Source organism: Triticum urartu, chromosome 4, assembly GCF_003073215.2.
Source record: "Triticum urartu cultivar G1812 chromosome 4, Tu2.1, whole genome shotgun sequence".
NCBI classification, from domain to species: domain Eukaryota; kingdom Viridiplantae; phylum Streptophyta; class Magnoliopsida; order Poales; family Poaceae; genus Triticum; species Triticum urartu.
Genome location: NC_053025.1, coordinates 334,632,887 through 334,651,874, shown reverse-complemented (window position 1 = coordinate 334,651,874; position 18,988 = coordinate 334,632,887).

Below are 18,988 nucleotides of genomic sequence, written 5' to 3'. Positions count from 1 at the left end.
ACATGCTCCAGTGCACCATAGTTTGTTGAAAAATCACATGTGTGTCTTTGGGTGAATTGGTCCCATGCAAGAAATAGGAATGAAATTCAAAAATCTGGGCGTCATGGCTTGGCCGAAAACATTGAGAAACTTGGTTTTTAAATTCATGTAAATCCAAAATTCGCTTGAAAATTATGAAACTTGGCATGGTGTGATTTCGTGGCACCAACAGGCTATGGTAAAAAATTTGGCCGAATTGGGACAAGTTTTGGTATAAGCTTCTTGCAAATTGGAGCTTCTCTCAAGAAGGCGCGTGGTTTCGAGAGGGAACATGTCACCTTGGTGTGGGAAACGACATACACTGCCCCCCTCTTGATTTTTTTATAGAGCCAACATAGAACTATAGGAGTGTCATGTTAAAAATTGGAACTATAGGAGTGCCATGTCAGCTCTTTTCATCCGGCGCACGTCTCTTCGAGTTGATTTGATCCTCTTTGCTTTTGGCGAGATCAATCCTCAGTTCTTTCTCAATGACGTTGTATCCCCGTCCGAACATAGACAATGGCGTCCGAAGTTGTCCTTCTTTTTCCCACCCGCCCACCCTTTTTGTTTCTTCTCGGAGCTGGAATCCATAATGGAGTATCCACCCTACTCGTGCGAAGACTTTGCATTCTTTCCTCAATTATTTCAACCGGTGCTTTTCTCTTCGAGTTATTCGTCGGTTCCCCGTTCCAAGTTGCCTTTGTTTTACCCGCCCTCCCATCCCTTTTTCTTCCCAGAGTCTAAGCCTCTATTCAAGCATCAATTTTATTCATGTGGAGCCTTTTCAGTCTTTCCTTAGTTGTCTCAATCGGTGAATTCTTGTCTAGTTATCATTGTTCGTCTCGTTTTCTTTCCGGTGGATCCAATTCAAGTATTTCGTTGTTGATCATATTACTTTCCTTGACTCAAGTGTTTCCCCTTGCTCGTTCGCCTCTCCCCAGTTTATCCTTCCGGAGTGCTCAAGACATCTGAGAAGATCCATGTGCGCCTTCAAATTAATTCGAGGTTGTCACCTCACTCAACTCTTCAATTGTTGCTGTGCATCATCTCTCTCTCCAACAATCCTTTCCAATGGTGTTTTCTATTCGGTGGGCCCTAACCCACAGGTCTTTTCCTAGGATCTTAACTGGCTCTTCTAATTTTTCTGGAGTTATTTTCAAATTCTTTCAAAGTTTGATGTAAGAATGAATTTCATTAGTCAGATGTCGTCTTCTATATCACTTTCAAATCTTTTTCATCTTTTTTTCCTCATTTCATTCTTTCTGAGTGTCTCAACAGGTTTGGGTGGCTGCCATCGTCATTCTCAGCTTTGATGACCGAAGAAGAGTTTTTTCTTAAATCTTGCTCCATTCTCTTGAAGATTTGTGGTTCTAACTTCATGCCATCCTCATAATAGTTTTTAATTATGAGAATTCCTTTCAAACACATAAGATGCATTTTAGGAGTTGGTTTCCTTTATCGATCATCCGAAGGCCAGCATTTCAAAGATATCTTCATTCTCATCTTTCAACTTCATTTTTGGAATTCTTCTCAATTCTTGCCTCTTCGTTCATCGCCATATTCTTACCGGTGCACCGTTCAAGTAATCTTTAGTCAGCTAGTGACCTCTTTGTTCTCTTGGATCTAAATTCCTTCAAGTATCTTTGTGTTTTTTAATGCTTCCCGGAGAGCCATTCTCTTTTCATCATCTGTTTCAATTCTTACGGTGGTTCATTTAACATTCCTATTCCTTATCATCATATCAGTTCATTCGTTCTTTCCAATCCTACCGGTGGTTCATGAAGACTTTCTCAACTTTTGCGCTATATCTCCCCTTAATCTCCTTCAACAATAATAAGTAGTATGCAAATCCATTGCTTCTCATCAATTTAGTTGATGAAATATAAGCATAACATAATCCTTATTCTTCTTTCATCAAGTTGAGTAATCCCTTTCTTCGGAATTTGTTCATCAGGAATAAACTCTAATCCCAAGTGTTTTCATCTTTTCTTTTCTGGAGTTCAAAGTTTCCTTAGGCATCTCGTCAGAACCCCCATCTAAATCATCGCAAGGCTTTAATATTATTCTTTTCATCCTTCATTTCTATCTCATCAACCTTTTTGTTCCAGGAGTTCTTCATGGTGGTTCATCATGATTTAATTCATTCCTCACGTGTTCATCAAGATTCTTGTAGGCGAAGCTCAAGTATTCTCTTCTTGCTTCTCGAGGTGAAATTAATTCTCCGTATTATTTTGGAGTGAAGTTTTGTATTTCTTCGTTCTTCTCAGCTATTCAAGCTTTTGTTTGTGACAAAATTTCACCCCAAATTTTGGGAGATGTTTTCAATAAGTCCACAACAAGCTTATTCTTTTCATTGTTGAATTTCCAAGAACTCCGTTCAATCCTTTGGAAGGATGCTTTTTAGACTCAACTGTGGTAGAAGATGTCATTTTTCTTCTTCGTTATTTTCATTCAACTCTTTCAATTATTCTTAAGGCATTGCATTATTCCTCTCATCAAGTAATGTTCCATCTTGTCAAGTTCATGTTCTATTCCATTCCATGTTCAACTGGGATGCTAACCCAATTCCTTCGTTATTATTTGTTTTCTATCTTGTTCTAATGGGAGTGGTTTCAGAGTCTATCTTACACATTAAGTCTTTGATTCTCATCATAATCGTCATTCCTCTTTTCTACCCGAGTGCTCTCGATCTTGTTCATCTTCTCTCTTGCGCTCTTATTTTACCTCTTCCTCTTTTTTTCTTTTGTCTCGTTCCTAAGATCTCGGGATGAGATCTTTTGTTAGTGGAGGAGAGTTGTAATGCCGCGAGACCGATGCTCTAGTCACCTTCCATTTATTTCATCGACGTTGTGTGTCTCAATTGTTTGTTGTCATGTTCGTGATGAGTGCCACTATCATATTTTGCATCTTGCATCATGTCCATCGTTGGTTATATTGCTTGCGCCATCCTTGTTATTTTCCTTGGTCATCTCACTTTGCTATGCTACATGATTTCATATGCCTTGTGTCATTTTTTTGCATTATATCATCATCATCATGTGGGTTGCATTCTTCGTGTGTTGTATTGTTGGTGTGCTATCCATCTAGATCTTTTCCATCAACATTTTCCCCCAAGTGCACAACCTATCCACTTCTTCATCTATTTCAAATTTTGGCTTTCAAGTCAAGTGACATTATTCTTGTCTCCATTAATGTTCATTTATTTCTTGATAACCTTAATCCATGCCTTTTACCTCTCTGTCAAGTTTCATCCTTGTTGGAGTTGTTTTGGGAAGGTTGAAAAATGCCTCAAGTTTGAATTATATTCAAACTTGTTTTATTTTTCTACCTATAAAAATGCCCAAATCAATTTTATCAAATATGCATAATCACAAGAGCTCAGCAATATTTTCGTATCCCCCAAATTCCTCTTCTAGCTCCTTGCACTTTTCTCTTTGTTTTCCTGTTTGAGGAATGAAAGAAAAAGAAAAGGGGCAGCCAGCTCAGTGGCAGCAGCAACAACCTGGGCCTCGGCCACCAGGCGGCCCATCCAGCCCCGCTCAGCCCGCTCGGCGCCACGCCCACTCCCTCTCCTCTCTTGTCTCACCCAAAACCCAGCCAACCCTCTCTTCCACTCGTCCCACATGGCAACGCGGGACCCATCCGTCAGCGGGTTAGACTATAGCTTTCACCCACCTTTCTCCTTTCACCTCCCTCTGCTTTTCACCGCGCCATGGCCACCGTGGCCGCGCACATGCGCACCGTGCCTCCCCTGCGCCCCTACATAACCCCTGTCCGCATCCCCTGCCCTTCTAGGGTTCCCCTCTTCCTTCTTCGCGCTGCCAGGTGAGCTCTGGCCACCAGATCTACCCCGCAGCCGTGTCCCGAGCGCACCTAGGAGCACGGCCTCGTCGCCGGCGTGCTCCATGCCCGTCTTTGACTCGCCAACCGTGCCGATCTTCTTCCCCATCGTCGTCTACTTCCCTGATGTCGACTGCACGGACCCGAGGGCCCCTACCGCATCAAGTCCATCTTCGTCTTCGTCTCCGGCCGCGTAGGTGTTCGGTTGTCTTTGTAGAGAGATGATTTGCAATACAATAATCGTTGTATTGATGGGGTGCTGGTGCACGTATATATATTACAAAGGAAGGCCTCTACCTCAACTATACAAGACCAGGAGGTGGGCCACAACTCCAATACACGTGCAATACAAAACACATACTCAACACCCCCCTGCAGTCGAAGCGTCGCCGGAGACACAGAGACTGGACCGAAACTCCTCGAAGACGGGAGTAGGCAATCCTTTAGTCATCACATCAGCAAACTGTTGCGACGTCGGCATGTGGAGAACTCGAACACGGCCAAGGGCAACCTGCTCGCGCATGAAGTGAATGTCGAGCTCAATATGCTTCGTCCGTCGATGGTGCACCGGGTTGGCGGAGAGGTAGACCGCGCTGACGTTATCGCAGTAGACAAGAGTGGCCTTGTGAACATCACAAAGCAACTCTTGGAGCAGGTGACATATCCAAGAGCACTCGGCCACGACACGATACTCTGCCTCGGCAATGGAGCGGGAGACCGTGGGCTGCCGCTTCGAGGACCAAGAGATCAATGAGGGCCCAAGGTAGACGCAGTAGCCTGACGTAGAGCGTCGCGTGCCGGGGCAGCCAGCCCAGTCAGCATCCAAGTAGGCCACGAGGTCGGTGGAGGCGGAGGCCGTCAGGGCGAGTCCCAAGGACATGGTGCCGCGCATGTAACGGATAATACACTTAACCAGAGTCCAGTGAGAGTCACGCGGGGCGTGCATATGGAGGCACACCTGCTGAACAGCGTACTACAGGTCGGGGCAGGTCAGCATCAAGTACTGTAAAGCACCGACAATAGAACGATAAAATGCTCCATCCGACGCAAGTGACCCCTCCAGAGCAGAGACCTTCGCCTTCATGTCGACGGGAGTGGGAGCTGGCTTGCAGTTAAGCATACCAGCACGCTCAAGGAGCTTGTGGGCGTACTTCTGCTGATGCAGAAAGAAACCGTCAGTCCGGCGGATCACCTCGATGCCGAGAAAGTAGTGCAGGGGCCCCAAGTCCTTAAGGGCGAACTCATCACGAAGACGAGCTGTCAGCCGCTGAAGAAGATCGGTGGTGGATGCCATGAGGATGATGTCATCGACGTAGATTAGCAGATATGCAGTGGCAGCTCCCTGATGATACACAAAAAGTGAGGCATCGGAGCGAGTGGACCGAAAGCCCAAAGACTGCAGGAAGGTGGCGATACGCTGGTACCAAGCCCGAGGCGCCTGCTTCAAACCGTACAGAGAGCGGGAGAGCAAGCACACGAAGTCGGGGTGCTCGGTGTCGACAAAACCAGTAGGCTGCTCACAGAACACCTGCTCGGTGAGATGACTGTGCAAGAAGGCGTTGGAAACGTCCAACTGATGCACAGGCCAGGCGCGCGAGACGGCCAGCTGAAGGACGGCGCGGATCGTGCCTGATTTCACAACCAGGGCGAAAGTGTCGGCGAAGTCCACACCCGCGCGCTGCCGAAAACCACGAACCACCCATCGAGCCTTGTAGCACTCGAGAGAACCGTCGAGGCGAGTCTTGTGGCGAAATACCCACATACCAGAGATGATGTTGGCACGAGGGGGTCGCGGAACAAGCTGCCACGTGCGGTTGCGCTGTAAGGCATCGAACTCCTCCTGCATCGCAGCTAGCCAGTGGGGATCCCGAAGGGCAGCACGAGTGGAGGTGGGGACGGGTGATGGCGTCGACGTCGAGGCGGTGCACACATACTCGTCGTTGGAGTAGCGCGTACTGGGCCGAAGAACTCCTGCTCGGGCACGGGTAGTCCGTCAAGTGACGGGGCAGCAGGGCCGGCGGATGCCGCGGCGGAAGGGGGCACGGCGGCGGTGGCACCCAGTGCGGCGGCAGGGGCCGCGGTGGTGGGGGCACCCGGTGCGGTGGAGGCCGCGGCGGCGGCGGGAGCGATGGGCGAGGTCGAGGTCGAGCCCGTCGTAGGGGTGGCGGTGCCAGCCAGGGTGGCGGGCGGTGTGCCCACCGACTCGACCTCGTAAGAGGGAGTCGAGAACCCGGGAGGTGGCGGCAGAAGGTGCCGGGCCGGGTGGGCCGCCAGGGGGTGCCGCCGTGCATCGCTCCAGTTAGGGGGCGTGGGAGCCGGTGCCAAAGAATCCGCAGCCGGAGGGACCTGAAAAAAAGGGAACACCGTCTCGACAAAATACACGTGCCTCGAGGTGTACACACAATGAGTGACGGGATCATAGCACCGGTAAACTTTGGTGTTGGGAGGGTAGCCAAGGAAGATGTATGGGACGGATCGGGGTGCGAGCTTGTGTGGCGTGGTGGACGCGGTGCTGGGATAACAGAGATACCCAAAGATGCGGAGACCATCATAGGACGGTGGTGTACCAAAGAGAAGGTGGTGAGGAGCGTAGTTCCACCGAGGATGACACAGATGAATGTTAACTAAGAGGGTGGCGGTGGCGAGGGCATCGGGCCAAAACCGAGCTGGCACGTTTGAGTGAAAGAGTAACGTGCGAACGCAGTCATTAAGAGTGCGGAGAATGCGCTCGGCGCGGCCGTTCTGCTGTGAAGTGTAGGGGCAAGTCAGACGGAAGATGGTGCCGTGACAGGCGAGAAGTGTGCAAAGACCAATGTTGTCAAACTCTTTTCCGTTATCAGTTTGGAGTGCAAGTATGGGGCGACCAAACTAGGTGGTGACATAGGAATAAAATGCGGTGAGTGTGGCTAAAGCATCGGATTTACGACGAAGAGGAAAAGTCCACACATAATGAGAATAATCATCTAAAATCACCAAGTAGTAGAGATAGCCTGTGTTACTCGCAATGGGAGATGTCCAAACATCACTATGAAGTAATTGAAATGGAAAAGTGGAAACTGAGGAGGACGCACTAAAGGGAAGACGAACATGCTTGCCTAAGCGACATGCCTCACAAGAGTGCTCATCGAGCTTATTACATGAGAAAGCGAAACTCCTAAGAATTTGACGTAACACGGTGTGGTTGGGGTGACCCAAGCGAGCGTGCAAAAGTTCGACGCCGGCGGCAAAGGCGACAGGTGTGGAGGTGGAGGCGCCGGCGTGCACGGGGTAGAGCTCATCGGACTGTCACAACGGTGAAGAACCATCTGGGTACGGGCGTCTTTCACAGAAAAGCCAACGCCGTCAAATTCAACAGTGAGTGGATTCTCACGAGCAAGACGATGAATGGAAACTAGGTTCGTGACTATGTCTGGTGAAACAAGAACATTAGACATATTGATGGGTGTGGAAGTGGAGGGAAAACTAGCGCTACCGATATGAGTAATAGGTAAGGAGGAGCCGTTACCGACGGTGATACTAGTGGGTGTGTGAACGGCAGTGGAGGAGGTTAGGTTACCGGGATGAGCTGTCATATGCGCGGTAGCACCTGAGTCCATGTACCAGTCGCCTCCGCCGATGGAGCTACTTGGCGATGGCGCGGAGTGCTGGGCGGCGAGGAGGGCGGGGTCCCATGGAGCAAGTACCGACGGCGGTGAGAGGCCCCCATAGGGCAGCGCCGAAGCGGGCGGGCCATAACCACCGAGGGGCGGCGGCACAAGGAGGGTGCTGTAGCCGGTGCCGGTCGACTGGTAAGGCGCGCCGATGAACCCACGGTGTCCCGTGGGGAGAGCCTGTGGGTAGTGCGGGGCCCAGCCGGCGCCCTGGGCCGGCGGCGGCACAAGGAGGGTGCCGTAGCTGGTGCCGGTCGACGGGTTACACCAGCCCGGATAGGCCATCGTCGGGGCGGGCGGAGCAGGGCCGCTGGCCATTGGCGGGGACGGCTGCATGTGGGTGAGGCCGGATGCGCCGTAAGCGGCGACCGCGCCGTATGGCGTCGGGGCCGCGCCGGAGGGCGCCGGTGGCGGGACGCAGAGGCGGCGGCGAACAGGCCGGTGAACGCCATCGGCGGTGGCACGGAGGAGTCGCGCAGCGGCGGGGTAGCGACGCCGCGGCGGAGTATCACGGCGGCGGCGGCGCGGAGGAAGCGCGCGGCGGCGGGGTAGCGGCGGCGGCGGCGCGGAGGAGTCGCGCGGCGGCGCGGGAGGAGTCACGCTGTGGCGGCGGCGGCGCTGGGTCACGCCGGCGGCGCGGGAGAAGCACGCGGCGGTGGTGGGGTGGCGGCGGCACGGGAGGAGTCGCGCGGCGGCGACAGCGGAAGGCGAGGATTAAAACCTAAAAACTGATACCATGTAGAGAGATGATTTGCAATATAATAATCGTTGTATTGATGGGGTGCTGGTGCATGTATATATATTACAAGGGAAGGCCTCTACCTCAACTATAGAAGACTAGGAGGTGGGCCACAACTCCAATACACGTGCAATACACAACACATACTCAACAGTCTTCACCGGCGTCCTCGTCCACCTCTCGGCCATCCAAGCACACTGTTGTGCTTGTGGTACGTGTGCGCACCTCCCCGTCTCCTTCTCCCCCTCCTTTGCATGATCTAGTCACGCTAGCCGCGCGTGCCCGAGCCTATCGCTGTTGGACCTTGTCTCCAGCGTGTGCTCGGACCACCGTAGACCTGCCGTGCATGCCCGTCGTGCTCCCCGCTCCGCTTAGGGTAGATCCATGCCCTCAGCAGCTCGCCTAGGCCTTCTCCGTGTCGCGTTCGTCTCTGCCGTCTCCGCCTCTAAAGCACGTCGCTGGCGACGCCTCCATCGTCATTCGGTGCCGTGGCTTGCACACGCGGGTGCGGGATCTCCTTACCATCCCTATGCGCCTGTCCGCCGCTCGTATGGGCGACCGGAGGCAACTCCAGCAAGCCCGCCGCCAGTCTGTTTCGCCGCTAGGCATCCTGTCAAAAACCCCGCGTGCGCCACCCGATTCCCCTGCCACGTGGACCCAGGGTCCCACCAGTCAGCCAAAGGCTAGGTATACCCCCTGGTAACCCTAGCCTTTATTTATTTATTTTTAAGCCCTAAAAAATTCCATTTTCTGGTAGGTGTGGAATTTCCAAATCGGGCAGGTCCAAATCTGGACATTCCAAATCTGGAATGTGCCAATTCTATTAATTTCCATTTCTGGCAGTATTTTGCAAATGCATTTGTGGGCATATTTCATACAGTAACATATGCATTTTATATGTGTTTTTGGGCTAGAAAAATCCAATGAATCCATCTGTGCCATCCATTTCATCATCTTAGCAAGTTTGTGAACATGTTATTTTACAGCATATGCCAATTTGCCATTTTTATATGAATTTGTGTAATTTTCATATGAGCAACATCATGACATGAATAGGAGCACAAACATGCCATCTTACTGCCAGTTTGGTTTTCATGCCATGATATGCTTTGTAGTGAGTTAAACAAGCTTGCAAACATGCCTACATGAATTTGTTTCCGTCATGACATGTTTATTTTGCCAAGTCTGAATCTGTCAACATAGCCATGTTTGCTTTGAAGCTATCATCAAATATGTAGGTTTCTGGATTATGTTCAGTGAGGGGGTTTTGTTAAGTGCATTTAGAACTAGCATGCCATGCTCTTGTTTGCTATAATGTGTTCTTGTAGCATATAGTCTACTAGCACTAAACTTTGCTAACTGAATCTGTTTTATGCCATGTCCAGTACTTCTACTAAGTCTATAAAACTATTATCATTTGCATTTTTGCCATGCTGTTTTAAACATGTGCTAGTGAGTTTTAGCAATACCTCAGTAATCATGTTTTTCCATGTATAACATGTGCTTTAATGACATGCTTTTGGTTGCTATGATTTTGCACTATAGCATCATTGTTTCATGCCTCCAACATGTCAACATGTTCTTTCTACTCTCATGTATGCCCAGTTTTTCACTAAGTCACAATCTGTGTTATAAAGTAGCTTGTTGCATTGATCATGTTTGATTAATCTTGATGCCTATGAACCTGAACCTTGATGACAATTGAAGCTTGTAATCTGTACTTTTGAGTGCATATCAAGTTTGTGTCCATATGTTCATGTAGCTTGTTGTTTCCTTGATTGCAAAGTGCTTAGTTCTATTTTGGGCACGTTGTGTTTGAAACTTGTATTGAGTGTATGTGTTGAACCGTGGCTCCATTTGGAGCATGCTCTATATGAAACTTGCTTGGTTTTGCATGGAGTTTCATCATGCCATGTTGCATCCGTGTTTTGGAGTGTTTGTGATTGTGTTTTGCTTGCATTTGCATCAATGCCATGTTTAACTTGTTTTGCTCATATCTTCTAGGCTGTAGCTCCGAATTAAATGAACTTTATATGTAAGGACGCGTAGGTCATCATGGTGTACTTATTTCAACATAATGTGTCATTCAGATCTAGACCAATTTCGAAATTCACATATGAGGACTTACCAGAATTGTTGTATGTTGATTCCGGCCTCATTTAAACTTGCTTTGATGTTTTTTTGCTTGTATGCATCATCTCTTTCCATCATGTAGCCTTGTCATGCATCATACTTTGTTGAGCATCATGTCATGTTTATGTGTTGCGTGTTTACCATGTTGTTTGCTTCTTTTCGTTTGGGCTTCTTCCCGATAGTTCGTGTTTCGTTGCGATCGTGAAGATTCATTTGACTTTGCTTGGTTCCTCTACGCCGTTCATCTTCTTCATGGACTCGTTCTTCTTCCTACCGGGATTTCAGGTAAGATGACCATCAACTTGGATCTCAGTACTATCTTTGCTATGCTAGTTGTCTCAATGCCATCGCTATTTCTTGCTACCCACCACTTGTTTATCAAGCCTCCCAAGTTGCCATGATAGGCTCTAACCTTTTCCACCATCCCAGCAAACCGTTGTTTGTCTATGTTACCGCTTTGATCAGCCCCTCTTATAGCGTTGCTAGTTGCAGGTGTAGTGTAGGTTGTTCCATGTTGGGACATGGATATCATGGGATATCAAAATATATATTATTTTCACTAAGTCACAATCTGTGTTATAAAGTAGCTTCTTGCATTGATCATGTTTGATTAATCTTGATGCCTATGAACCTGAACCTTGATGAAAATTGAAGCTTGTAATCTGTACTTTTGAGTGCATATCAACTTTGTTTCCATATGTTCATGTAGCATGTTGTTTCCCTTGATTGCAAAGTGCTTAGTTCTGTTTTGGGCACGTTGTGTTTGAAACTTGTATTGAGTGTATGTGTTGAACCGTGGCTCCATTTGGAGCATGCTCTATATGAAACTTGCTTGGTTTTGCATGTAGTTTCATCATGCCATGTTGCATCCGTGTTTTGGAGTGTTTGTGATTGTGTTTTGCTTGCATTTGCATCAATGCCATGTTTAACTTGTTTTCCTCATATCTTCTAGGTTGTAGCTCCGAATTAAATGAACTTTATATGTAAGGACGCGTAGGTCATCATGGTGTACTTATTTCAACATAATGTGTCATTCAGATCTAGACCAATTTAGAAATTCGCATATGAGGACTTACCAGAATTGTTGTATGTTGATTCCGGCCTCATTTAAACTTGCTTTGATGTGTTGTTCTTGTATGCATCATCTCTTGCCATCATGTAGCCTTGTCATGCATCATACTTTGTTGAGCATCATGTCATGTTTATGTGTTGCGTGTTTACCATGTTGTTTGCTTCTTTTTGTTTGTGCTTCTTCCCGATAGTTCGTGTTTCGTTCCGATCGTGAAGATTCATTTGACTTTGCTTGGTTCCTCTACGCCGTTCATCTTCTTCATGGACTCGTTCTTCTTCCTAGCGGGATTTCAGGTAAGATGACTGTCAACTTGGATCTCACTACTATCTTTGCTATGCTAGTTGTCTCAATGCCATCGCTATTTCTTGCTACCCACCACTTGTTTATCAAGCCTCCCAAGTTGCCATGATATGCTCTAACCTTTTCCACCATCCCAGCAAACCGTTGTTTGTCTATGTTACCGCTTTGATCAGCCCCTCTTATAGCGTTGCTAGTTGCAGGTGTAGTGTAGGTTGTTCCGTGTTGGGACATGGATATCATGGGATATCAAAATATATATATTTTCACTAAGTCACAATCTGTGTTATAAAGTAGCTTGTTGCATTGATCATCTTTGATTAACCTTGATGCCTATGAACCTGAACCTTGATGACAATTGAAGCTTGTAATCTGTACTTTTGATTGCATATCAACTTTGTGTCCATATGTCCATGTAGCATGTTGTTTCCTTGATTGCAAAGTGCTTAGTTCTGTTTTGGGCACGTTGTGTTTGAAACTTGTATTGAGTGTATGTGTTGAACTGTGGCTCCATTTGGAGCATGCTCTATATGAAACTTGCTTGGTTTTGCATGTAGTTTCATCATGCCATGTTGCATCCGTGTTTTGGAGTGTTTGTGATTGTGTTTTGCTTGCATTTGCATCAATGCCATGTTTAACTTGTTTTGCTCATATCTTCTAGGTTGTAGCTCTGAATTAAATGAACTTTATATGTAACGACGCGTAGGTCATCATGGTGTACTTATTTCAACATAATGTGTTATTCAGATCTAGACCAATTTACAAATTCGCATATGAGGACTTACCAGAATTGTTGTATGTTGATTCCGGCCTCATTTAAACTTGCTTTGATGTGTTGTTCTTGTATGCATCATCTCTTGCCATGAGTAGCATCATGTAGCCTTGTCATGCATCATACTTTGTTGAGCATCATGTCATGTTTATGTGTTGCATGTTTACCATGTTGTTTGCTTCTTTTCGTTTGTGCTTCTTCCCGATAGTTCGTGTTTCGTTGCGATCGTGAAGATTCATTCGACTTTGCTTGGTTCCTCTACGCCGTTCATCTTCTTCATGGACTCGTTCTTCTTCCTAGCGGGATTTCAGGTAAGATGACCGTCAACTTGGATCTCACTACTATCTTTGCTATGCTAGTTGTCTCAATGCCATCGCTATTTCGTGCTACCCACCACTTGTTTATCAAGCCTCCCAAGTTGCCATGATAGGCTCTAACCTTTTCCACCATCCCAGCAAACCGTTGTTTGTCTATGTTACCGCTTTGATCAACCCCTCTTATAGCGTTGCTAGTTGCAGGTGTAGTGCAGGTTGTTCCGTGTTGGGACATGGATATCATGGGATATCAAAATATATATTATTTAATTAATGCATCTATATACTTGGTAAAGGGTGGAAGGCTCGGGCTTTTTCCTACTGTTTTGTTCCACTCTTGCCGCCTTAGTTTCCATCATACCGGTGTTATGTTCCTTGATTTTGCATCCCTATAACGGTGAGGGTTTATGGGCCCCTCTTGACAGTTCTCTTAGAATAAAACTCTTCCAGCAAGGCCCAACATTGGTTTTACCACCTGCCTAATAACAACTAAAACTTGCACAGGGACCTGCCGGACCCCGAGGTCTCTTAATTAACAACCCGGGCCAGTGCTCGTCAGGAGTGCTGGTCCGAAATAGAGTCGTGTGCAGCATCTCCCAGGGCAACTCAGGTCTCAGTTGCTGTACGCTGTGCTCATCCGGTCGTGGCCTAAGATGAGATATGTGCGGCTACTATCAGGGTGTCCGCACGCTGGGAGGTCTTGCTGGACTTGCTTTACCATTGTCGAAATGTCTTGTGCATCGGGATTATCAGTCTGATCAGAGGGTCCCGAGATGGAGGATTGTATCCGCGGATCATGAGCTTGTCATGGGCTAAGTTGGGACACCCCTGTAGGGTTTAAGCTTTCGAGAGCCATGCCCGCGGTTATGTGGCAGATGGTTATTTGTTAATATCCGGAAGGAATGAGCTTGAAGTAAACACAAATAAAATACACCAACCACATGTGTAACAGTGACTGTCTATTTTCAAGGAACTTCGAGAGGAGAGCACGGTTGGGTTATGTTTGAACGTAAGTAGTTCAAGATCACTTATTGATCATTATTAGTTTGCGACCATTTGCGTAGTTTCTCATCTTACTCTTGTATTCGTAAGTTAGCCACCTTTCACTTTTCGTTTGCTGCAACCCCACCACTCATCCTTTCCATACCCATTAAGCGTTGCTAGTCTTGATTCCCATGGTAATGGGATTGCTGAGTCTTCGTGGCTCATAGATTACTGTAACAACAGTTGCAGGTACAGCTTATGCGATGATCATGACATGAGAGCGATGTTTGTTTGTTTTGGAGTTCTTCTTATTCGTCGATCTTGGAATAGGTTCCTGGTCGGCAGCCTGGGCTAGCAGGGTGGATGTTGTTTGAGTTTCTGTTTGTGTTTCATTCGTAGTCGGATGTTGTTCTTATGTATGATGTTTAGACTATTCTTGTGGCATTTGTATGCATTTGCATGTATCCCCAACTATTATGTAATGGTACGACGTAATGATATCCACCTTGAAAAGCATTTCAATATGTGGCTCTATCCTTGGTGGGACCTTCGAGTTCCTGTCAAATAGGATCGCATATTGGGCATGACAGAGAGCCCCCGAGCCCATCCTGAGAGGGGCACTGGGCACACCTTTCTATGCGAGAAGGAAAGGTGCCCCGGCAGTGGGCGCGGGGCCTGCGGCACAGTCATCGGACGCCCCAGCTTCCTAAGGGCCCGTGAGGAGGAGCTGCTTCTTCTTTTTGGGGATGGCCTTAGGAGGGATGATGGCACCCTCGTCATATGAGTTTTCGACCATTGTGGCCTGGTAGGTGCTCTCAAGGGAGTACGCTGCATCCTTCTCGTCACAGGCGACCGAGCCGTGGTGAGTTGCTGCCATGAACTTGGCGAGGGCCGGATACCCGAGGATGGCATTGTACAAGAGGTGAATGTGAGCGATGTCGAAGTCGATAATCTTAGTGTGGTAGTTGTCTCTCTTGCTAAAGGTGATAGGGAGACGAATCTGCCCCAGGGGGATAGTGGAGCCATCGGTGACCCCTGAGAAAGTCTTGGTGTGGAGGAGTTGGTCGTAGGACACCTGGAGCCTTTTGAACGTCTCGGCAGATAGGACGTTGAGTCCCACACCATCATTGATGAGTGTCTAGGAGACGAGGACGTTGCTGATGGTCGTTCAGCAGAGCATTCGGAGTGCGCCAGCGGTAGCTGAGCAGTTCAGCTGGTTCGTAGAGTTGAAGGTGATGGCGTACTTGGACCACCTGGGGGGATGCGACGCCTCAAGCTTTGGGAGGGCCACGTTTACCGCGCAAGCGAACTGCTTATAGACGTGATGGGAGGCGGGGGCCTGACCTCCACCCAGGATGTAGGCAATGGCGCGAGGCACCTAGAAGCCCGCAGCCCCTCATCCTAGCGGTGATCGTCGTTCCTCCTTGGCGGCGGCAACAGCAGAGGGAGGTAGGCGTTACCTTGGGGACGATCCTCACGAGGCTAGTCCCTCCAAGGGCCATCAAGAGGCTGGCCCTGCCAGTGGTCCTCATGATGCTAATCACGCCAGTACTATCGAGGGTCATGGTTGTCCCAGCGGCGTCCATCGTGGCCTCCTCCACGACCGTAGCCATGGTGGTTGCGTTCTGGACGGCGGCCAAGATGGCCTTCATGGATAACCCTAAGCTCCTGGTAGTCGTTGGTGTTGTGGTTGTGGACATTGTGGAGGAAGCAGAAGGGACGGATGCCCTTGGAGGGTTTAGCATGGTCGCAACCACGCTGCATCTCAGGTTCGGCCGCGAGCACAGCAGGGCCCTTACGCTTCACATCATTGGCCTTGACCTTCTTGTCTTCAGGGTCGTCCTCCGGGAGCTGCAGGAGGGAGAGGCGACCTTCCTCTGCCCTCGCGCATCCGGTTGCCATGTTGAACATCTCCAGAGCCAAGCTCAGGTCTTCGCGTATGGCGAGCTCTTCCATCATCTTGACGTCCCGGACGCCGTCAGTGAACACCAAAATGATGCCTCGTCCGACACCTTATGAATCTTGAGGCGAATGTTGGTGAAGCGTTGGATGTGTTTCTACAGGGTTTCTCCCGGCCGCTACTTGATGCGCCACAGGTCGCCTATCGCAGGAGCGCGGTCATGAGTGCCTTGGAAGTTGGCGATGAAGCACTCGTGGAGCTCGTCCCAGGAGGAGATCGACCCCATCGGAAGGTTTAGGAGCCACGAGCACGTGCCATCCTTGATCTCCATGGGGAATTAGTTCGCAATGACCTTCTCATCGCCGTTGGCCACCTCGATACTTAGCTCGTAGAGCTGGAGGAACTTAGTGGGGTCAGGGGTTCCATCGTAGCATGGAGGCAGATCCAACTTGAACTTGCTGGGCCAGACGACAAGGCGCAGCTCCGGGGTGAAAGCATGGTAGCCTGCTGCAATCATGGGAGCCAGCCACTAAAGAGGAGCCTGATCTTAACGCTCACGCGCTGCCGCCTCTGGTGGCACACGTGTAACGCCCTTGATGCAGCTATATCTCCTACGTGTCGAAGCATGACTTAGAGGCATAACCGCATTGAAAGCAATGTCGCAAGTAAGGTAATCTTCACAACAACCCATGTAGATAGATAAAAGGGGAAAGGATACATAGTTGGCTTGCACTCGCCACGTCACACAAATACATGAATAACATTACAATTATCCAATACACTCATGGTCCGACTACGGTACCAAAATAAATATCAACCCCCACATGTGACACGGTCTCCGATCGCCCCAACTGGGCACCACTACTGATCATCTGGGAAAGACACGTAGTAACGGTGAGAGTCTTCATCGAACTCCCACTTGAGCTCAAGCGCATTGTCTGGAACGGTATCGTCGGTCCCTGCATCTGGTTTGGAAGTAAACTATGAGTCACAGGGACTTAGCAATCTCGCACCCTCGCGATCAAGACTATTTAAGCTTATAGGTAAGGCAAAGGTATGATGTGTAGCTGCAGCAAGTGACTAGCATATATGGTGGCTAACCTATTCCCAAAAGAGAGCGAGAAGAGAAGGCAAAGCACCGACGAATAACTACGATCAAGAAGTGATCCTAGAACTACCTACATCAAGCATTACTCCAACACCGTGTTCACTTCCCGGACTCCGCCGAGAAGAGACCATCACGGTTACACACGCAGTTGGTTCATTTTAATTAAGTTAAGTTTCAGGTTATCTACAACCGGACATTAACAAATTCCCATCTGCCCATAACCGCGGGCACGACTTTCGAAAGTTCAAATCCCTGCAGGGGAGTCCCAACTTAGCCCATCACAAGCTCTCACGGCCAACGAAGGATATTCCTTCTCCCGAGACAACCCGATCAGACTCGGCATCCCGGTTACAAGACATCCTCGACAATGGTAAAACAAGTCCAGCAACACCACCCGAATGTGCCAACAAATCCCGATAGGAGCTGCATATATCTCGTTCTGAGGGCACACTCAGATGAGACATCCTATGAGTAAAACCAACCCTCAAGTTGCCCCGAGGTGGCCCCGGAGTCTACTCGGTCGGACCAACACTCAGAGGAGCACTGGCCCAGGGGGGTTTATATAAAGATGACCCTCGGGCTCCGGAAACCCAAGGGAAAAAGAGGCTAGGTGGCAAATGGTAAAACCAAGGTTGGGCATTGCTGGAGGAGTTTTATTCAAGGCGAACTGTCAAGGGGTTCCCATTATAACCCAACCGCATAAGGAACGCAAAATCCGGGAACATAACACCGATATGACGGAAACTAGGGCGGCAAGAGTGGAACAAAACACTAGGCAAGAGGCTGAGCCTTCCACCCTTTACCCAGTATATAGGTGCATTAAGATAACAAGATAATATTGTGATATCCCACCAATAAGCAATGTTCCAACAAGGAACTATCTCCAATCTTCACCTGCAACTAGCAACACTATAAGAGGGGTTGAGCAAAGCGGTAACATAGCCAATCAACGGTTTGCTAGGACATGGTGGGTTAGAGGTTTGACATGGAAATTTGGGAGGCATGATAAGCAATTGGTAGGTATCGTAGCATAGGCATAGCAAAAGAGCGAGCATCTAGCAAGCAAAGATAGAAGTGATTTCAAGGGTATGGTCATCTTGCCTGCAAAGTTGTCAGAGTTGACTTGATCCTCGTAAGCAAACTCAACGGGCTCCTCATTCACGAACTCGTCTTCCGTCTCTACCCAAACGAGAACAACAAGCAAAAAGGAACGCAATCAACCAAGTGCAATGCTCAAACAACATGATGCAAACATGGTATGATATGCGGGATGCGGTATGTGATGCATATGCAAGATTTGACAAGGAATGATTGCACCTGGCCTCAACATAGAAATCCAAAGAGTGCCACTGGAAAGGTGAGGTGATTTCGGTTGAAATCGATATAAAGATCACCGGAATCGGATGCACGGTTTGGAAATGGCAAGCAAAACAAATATGTTACCAGTCTGCGATAATCAGCAGGTGACCAACTAAATGCATCAAGATAAATATTCTACAACACTCAAACATAACAACAAAATACATGGAAGGGATCCACTCATGAAGCTTGACAAAAGATGAACACTGACCTGCGGCTAGTTCATCAATTAACAGGTTCAAACAAGCATGGCAAAGTGCAAATGATAACAGGTTTCAGACTTAGTGAAATTAACACGAGTCTGGAATTTATCATCAGGAAGCACACTTTAGAGCATGAAAACTACATGCTACAGAAACTTAACATGGCAAATCAAGGCATGGCATGAAGCTACTCAAAGCACTGAACAAAAGTCCCTTAGTGACCTTGAGCCAAAAGGGATCAGAAGATACAATTGCAAGCATGTGAACATGGCAAAAACACAAACAGATTCAGACTTTGTGAAAAACTGGAGCATGGAAAACAGTTAACGAGTAGGCATGTTTACGAGCTCGATGAACTCACTACAGAGCATGGCATGATAAACTAAGCATACACCCATCAAGAAGACATAGCATAGGAGCTAGACATGGCAAGAACAACAACATAGCATGCACGGATCAATAGCAACATCCTCGGCAAAATCGCTAAACATGTCAACAATCTGCCAGGATCAATTCATAGCAAAAGTAGAGCTCGATTGACTCAAGCTAGGTGCTCCATAATTTCAAACAAAGACATGGATGTACAGAGCACCACA